The 6,000-nt window shown below is 46.7% G+C and overlaps 1 protein-coding gene and 1 long non-coding RNA gene across 18 annotated transcripts in view; one reads left to right on the top strand and one right to left on the bottom strand.

Moving 5' to 3' along the window:
• Positions 1–2,065: 2,065 nt before the first annotated feature.
• LOC140847938 (uncharacterized) lies at positions 2,066–2,907 on the bottom strand. The gene is made up of 2 exons (XR_012128254.1): positions 2,749–2,907; positions 2,066–2,619 (listed from the first exon to the last, which is right to left on the bottom strand). It is a non-coding gene; the product is annotated as an uncharacterized lncRNA (long non-coding RNA).
• STAU2 (staufen double-stranded RNA binding protein 2) overlaps positions 2,456–6,000 on the top strand; it is a 369,184-nt gene continuing 365,639 nt past the window's right edge. For 12 of the 17 annotated variants that reach the window (XM_073229713.1, XM_073229703.1, XM_073229712.1 and 9 more), the window contains exon 1: positions 3,132–3,219. The gene's annotated coding sequence lies outside the window, so the exon portion shown is untranslated. Of the gene's footprint in view, positions 2,587–3,078; positions 3,220–3,538; positions 3,643–6,000 lie in introns of those variants that run through there. The other 5 variants (XM_073229706.1, XM_073229704.1, XM_073229699.1 and 2 more) reach the window with 5 other exon arrangements.

Below are 6,000 nucleotides of genomic sequence, written 5' to 3'. Positions count from 1 at the left end.
ATTGATCACTACAGGCGTTGTGTTACATGCTGCAGAAGCAAAGATGAAGAAGTCTTTGTTCGTGTCTTCAAGGAGCTGAAGTTGCACTGGAAGAAACATACTGCGTGGTGATAAAAATATGTTTGGATGTAAGCATATAAAGGAGAGTAACATGCTGCGCACTGGGGTCAGATGAATTTTACAGAAATAGATGTCAAGAAAAGGACATTATAAGAGAGAACATAGCTGGAAGAGAAATCATGATTTGTGATTCCGGAATCTGTTGCATTCAAATTGCTCAAGCTCGACCATGATGAATTTGAAAGCCTTATCTTTTTTCTGATTGTTGATTATTTGACTGCAATGGCACTTGATAAAGATGCATTAATAAATCGGTTGCTTTGTTTTAATCAGCTGCCAATAGGACCACTCCACTTTAAATATCCATTATTTCTGACTCATACAAATATTTGATTTTAAAGTAAAGTCCTAAGAAGATCATAGATCTTTTTGTGGATTTCCACGTTATTCAAGTGATTTCATGTACTGATGCAATATACCTTGAGCAATTGAAAGTACTGATGCAAGTTTAAAACAGTTTTCTCTCTGATAATTATGGCTTGAAGGGGACCAGAATACGTGACCCCCAAATATGCCACTTAGGCATGTGAATTATTCTGAGTGAAGGCAATCAAGACCCAGCAGACTCAAGAAAAACTTTTACCTTTCCCTTAACTACCTAAAGGAATTTTGATAGGGGATCTGGCTGGGAGAGATAGCTATTGCCAGAGATAACTTATCTGAATGATCTTTCTGTATGATTTTGGCAAACATCTAGATTACCAAACATCTGTTCTTTTTATTGTCCTGTGAATTATCCTCCTCCCCTTTGAAGCCTAGGCCTCTATCCCACTCCTTAGCTCAATATGGGATATAAACCTCAGTTGTCCAACTTGTCCCTGGGACTCATGTTCTTATAGGGCCTCCTTTACGTATTTACTTAAATTTGTTTCTCTGCTGTTCATCTGTCTTATATCAAGTTACCAGCCAAAGAACGGTACAGGACAATTTTTCTACATAACAGGTCTTTAAAAATTCATTGTCTTTGGGGTTTAAACATAACAGGTTTCTCAGTTAGCAAGTGGATAACCAAAGACTTAAAATTGGTTATAAGAAAAAGTTAGCAGACATCAAGTTTTCAGTTAACTTTAATGATGTGAACCAAAGGGAATGAAATTTCTGACTGCTCCAGAGTCATTTCCAAAAGCATAAACTCATCCATTTATTCCAAAAGCACTACTTCCACCCACTTGCTGTTGGATGCTGGAACTACAAAATGAATGAGACAGAGCTGCCCTTAAACAATGCACTGGTTGATGGGTAGAGACAAGCTCAGAACCAAACATCCCTGCCATGTCAGAGAAGAGGGAGGCAGGAGAAGAGCACTGGCCTGCTTGGGTGTGTCAGAGAATGCCTCTCAAGGAGGTGATTTTGGAATTATTTGAAGGGTGATTTGTTTATCACGGGAGGGGAGGATGGACTGCAGCGATGGAATAGCCCAGGGAAAGGCACCCAGGCAGGAGGCTTGTCCCTTGGCTGGAATGAAGGGCATGTATTCATTCAAAACATGCAACTAGATACTAGGTGTGAGCAGCTAGATGTCATTAATCAAGGACTGGTGCACACTTACGGAGGGTGCAACATGTCAAGTTTGAGGAAATTGGCAGAGGTGAAGAGAGGAAAAAGCATAAAAGAGTTTAGGAGGAATGTAGCAGTAGCTACTATCTTTACTATGTGAGATCTATCACATGCCAGGCCCTGATAAAAGGCTGTATATAATCACATTTAAATATATATTGCCACATGTAATCTCCTCTTGAACAAAAGAATAAACTGACTCATTGGGTAACTAACATACTCATGGTCCTATTTAGCAAGTGGACAAACAGGCCCAGTTATCTAATTCTGGTGCCCTTGGTTTAACCACTAGGCAATACTATCCTCTGACTGAAATCACAGACCTGGTAAACATTTCTCATGTAAGGAATTGATAATGGGAAGGAACCCTGGAATAATGATGCAAATATAAGTTCCAGGAAACACAGTTATAATTTTATTTCTAGACTTATTGTCAAATTATTTTTGGTGCCATTTACCAAATGAGGTGTTGAATTTCATTGGGTTTAACAAAGTCATCTGGACATCAGTAACCCACATCAAAAACCAGGGCGAAGCAAGAAGTAATTCGAGTTTTCTGGTACTCTTGCCTCAGCAACCTAGGATCTAGGGCACAGTTTGCTGATGGTCCTCATTTTTGGCTCCAAGGATTTCTTTTTCATGTGACCAAAAACGATTTTTTTGGTCGAGGAGGATGTTTGGCTCGCTGTCTATCTTGGAGAGCAGGTGATAACTGATCACTAGTGCTTTCCGGGCAAGACAGTTGCACTAACGTCCTCCCCTCCTCCTCCTCCGCCCCCCTCCCTCCCCCAGTCTGGAAAGGTGCAGGATCCGCTAAACCGTGCATCACACAGCGGCGGCCGGAGCAGACGCGAGATGGTCGCGCGTCCCCAGCAGGGCAGAGGGGGGCAGCCAGAGAGCCTGAGGAAGGTACGAACAAGGAATCCGGACGCAGACCACCGTCTGGAAAGAGAAGGGGGTGAACTGGGCGAGGGAGGCAGCTGCTGAGTGCAGGTGTGGAAGGGGCTGCCCCAGGCCCACCCTTTGCACCGAAGGGGGCGGGGAGCCGGGGCTGGAGGCCGGGCCGCGGACCAGGAAATTGCGGACGGGGCGCGTTCCCCGCATTCGCTCGTCCTTGTTCTCAAGGCCGGGGAAACAGTGCTCGCCCCGGGGCCCTGCTTGTCGGCGCCACACCGCAGCACACGCTTCTGCGGGGGGCCGGACGGCCGCCAGGGGGCGGGAGCGGCGCCGCGAACAATGGCCGCGCTGGGCCGCGGGCCGGCGGGAGGAATGGAGGGAGGCCCGGCGTCGGGCGCGCGGCCGGGGCCGCGGAGGCCGGGAGCGCGCGCGCGCGCCAGGAGGGGCGCGGGAGCGGCTGCGCAGGCTGGGGCGCGGGGCGCGGGCCCGGGAGGGCGCGGCGGGAGCACAGGGGAGGCGGGCGGAGGCGGGGGGCGCGGAGCCCGCGGGGTGGAAGCCGGCGGCGGCGGCGGCGGCCGAGCGGGGTCAGTTCTCAGTAGTGTTTGTCAATGTTGGAGCCGTCTGCAGAGCGTCCCTGGCAGGAAGGTAAATCTCGCCATTGGGGGCGTCCGGGAGGCCCCGACTTCCGCCCCGCTGGTGGAGGAGACAGAGGGCGCTGGGGAGCCCTGCAGGTCGCAGGCGCGCGGCGAACCCCGAGGAGCGCGGCCCTCCGCGGCCTCCCCTCCCCCGCGCCGCCCCTCCCTCCTCTGGCTTCCTCCGGGCGGGAGGGGGAGGGGAGGAAGGCGGCGGACGCCTTGGGGGTGGCGTACGTGCCGGGGGTGGGACTGCACAGGTGTCCGGAGGGGAGGGGCCAGGGCAGCTCGGAGGCCGGTCCCGCGGAGTCGGGGGGTGGGGAGGCGGCCGTTGCCAGCGCAGGCGCTGGAGGATGGGGGCGTGGGGCCTGGGTACGGCCGGCGCGGGCACGGCGGGTGAGGCGGCGACGTGGGAGAGCCCAGGCACGGCCCCGGGGTGGGTCCCTGCGGCGGGGAGGGCGGGCATGGAGGAAGGGCCCCGGAGGGCGTGCGGGATCGGGCCTGCGGGCGCTGGGGGGTCGCTGGGGGTGGAATATAATGGGCAAGTAGTAAGGACGTAACGCGCCGACACGGGGAGGGTAGGTGGGGCCGAGGGGCAAAACATACCCTGTGACAGGCAAGTTCTGTGGCTTTTAGGAACTACTACCGTGATGGCTCGGCTTAAAGGGGTAGTTGGGCATTTAGTGACCTTGCGGAGGTGAAGGGAGTTGAGCGAAGAGACAAAGATCAGCGACTGGAGCCACTGTGTGAAGGCAGAGTCTGCAGTCCCAGCCGGGGATAGTGACGAGGGGGCTGTTCTGCAGAGGCAATTGAGGAGACATTACGCTGGGATTCTTAGGGAGGGAGGCGGGGATAATGGCCTCGGGGTTGTGAAGTCCCTGGAAATAATGTGCAGAATTTTGCGTTTGTGAATAATTTTCTTTGGAAAGGGTCCATACTTGGAGGGACAGCCCCCGCTCCTTGCAAAGGTTAAGAACTACTTGGGTAGAGAAGGACCATTCAATAAGGGGGGGGGGGTGTAGTAAAGGATTTTAAAGTGTGTGGTTCCTGCAGAAAGGATAGAGATGATCCTTAAAAGGTGTTTTACTGTTAACATCATTTTTGATGGTTGATTTCACAATTTTGGTGAACTTTTCCTGAGCATTATTTCTCTTCTGATGCATCCTTATGTTTTAAGAAAGCATGGTGCACATTTGAAATCAAAGTTGTGATGGGCAGGCAGGATAATAACGCTGTAAGAGACAAGATTGCAACATTTATCCAGAAAGATATTTCTTCCCTGTACTTGCTTTCTTAAGATGTAAACTGAGCTTCAGTGGAAAAAGAATTTTATTTAATAAAAGTATCAAAACCAAGACATCCTGCATCTTTATTGTTTTCTAATAGGGCAGATTTTTCATTTTTCACTTTATGTTTTATTGCAAATCAGAGATATCACATACCACTTGAATTGTAGATTTGCTGCATTTTGCAGAAGACCTCTTATTAAATTTGTGAAGCACTTAAGCCAAATTACCTGGTGTGTGTGCTTTTCCCCCCGTTTTGGTTTAAACTCAAGTCACCATTGCCGCATTTCATTACATGGCAATATAGTTTGAAATTTATTCGTAAGTGATTATTAGTAGGTAGGATATGGTGTATATTTGCTCACAAATCACTAAATTTTTCTTAAAAACCCATGTTTTGCATTTGTAAAAATGTTGCTGTGTAATCCAGATGTGTATTGTTGATTTCAGATAGAATGCCATGTCATTAAGTTTTAACTTTTTATTTGGAAATGTACTGAAATGTACTGAGAAGTTCTGAGAAGTAGCAGGAATAAGAAAAATACAACACTCATGTAACCTTTACTCAGATTCACCTGTTACTATTTTATCCATTTATCACATGATCTCTCTATTACACAAATACTGTGTTTTTCCTGAACCATTTGAGGGTAAGTTACATACATCATGGCTCTCTACTCCTAAATACTTCAGCATAGGAAATCATATAAATTTTACGTTTTAGCTTACTTGGCTTGCCTGGGATGAAGTTCTGCATAGATTGGCTTGGTCTGGCTTTCAACAAATAATATCAGAAATACCTAAGATGGTCGTCAAATTTTTTAGTATAGGCAATACAGGAAGTAAGGCTGAGTGGTTTTCCTGTTTTAGGATCAGGTTCTGGAAGCTGTAATTTGCCTCTGTTGGTTTTTGTTTTTTTTTCTTTTTTTGTGGATAATCTCATTACTCCTATTACTGTCTTCCTTTGTGCACTTTTGAGTGCTGGATATCTGATCATTTATGTGTATAGCACATAATAAAGAGGGAAAAATATAGGTACTGCAAAATTGAATTGTGTTAATATTAGACTGAATTGTTGGAGACATGCAATTTATAATCAAATCATAAAGATAAATTTGTGTCTCCAGAAAATGTTACATGAGTGTCTAGAATCCATAATAGTTATAATCTACATTTGTATATCTATAATTGTTTGATTTTGACTAAATCCCCTAAGTTCTATGTAAGAGCCTTGTCGTTGTGTTGTCCTAGAGGTCTAGCCTCTAGGAAAAATTATAAGAAGGCAAGCCTTTATTTATAATTTAATATATAATGAAGACAAGAGGACTTTGAACCAGACCATACTGGGTTTAATCCTAACAATGAAAGTAACCCACCTTCTAGAAAAATGGGGATAACATTACATCCCAAGGTGAAGATTGGATGAGTTAATGTAAAAATGGCAAAATATAGCACATGGCATATAAAATTTGTATCTGATTAAGTTTTATTTTTTGGCTGGTGGTATG

The sequence above is a fragment of the Manis javanica genome, chromosome 2 (assembly GCF_040802235.1).
Source record: "Manis javanica isolate MJ-LG chromosome 2, MJ_LKY, whole genome shotgun sequence".
Lineage (NCBI taxonomy): Eukaryota > Metazoa > Chordata > Mammalia > Pholidota > Manidae > Manis > Manis javanica.
This window is presented reverse-complemented; position numbering and strand designations above follow the sequence as displayed.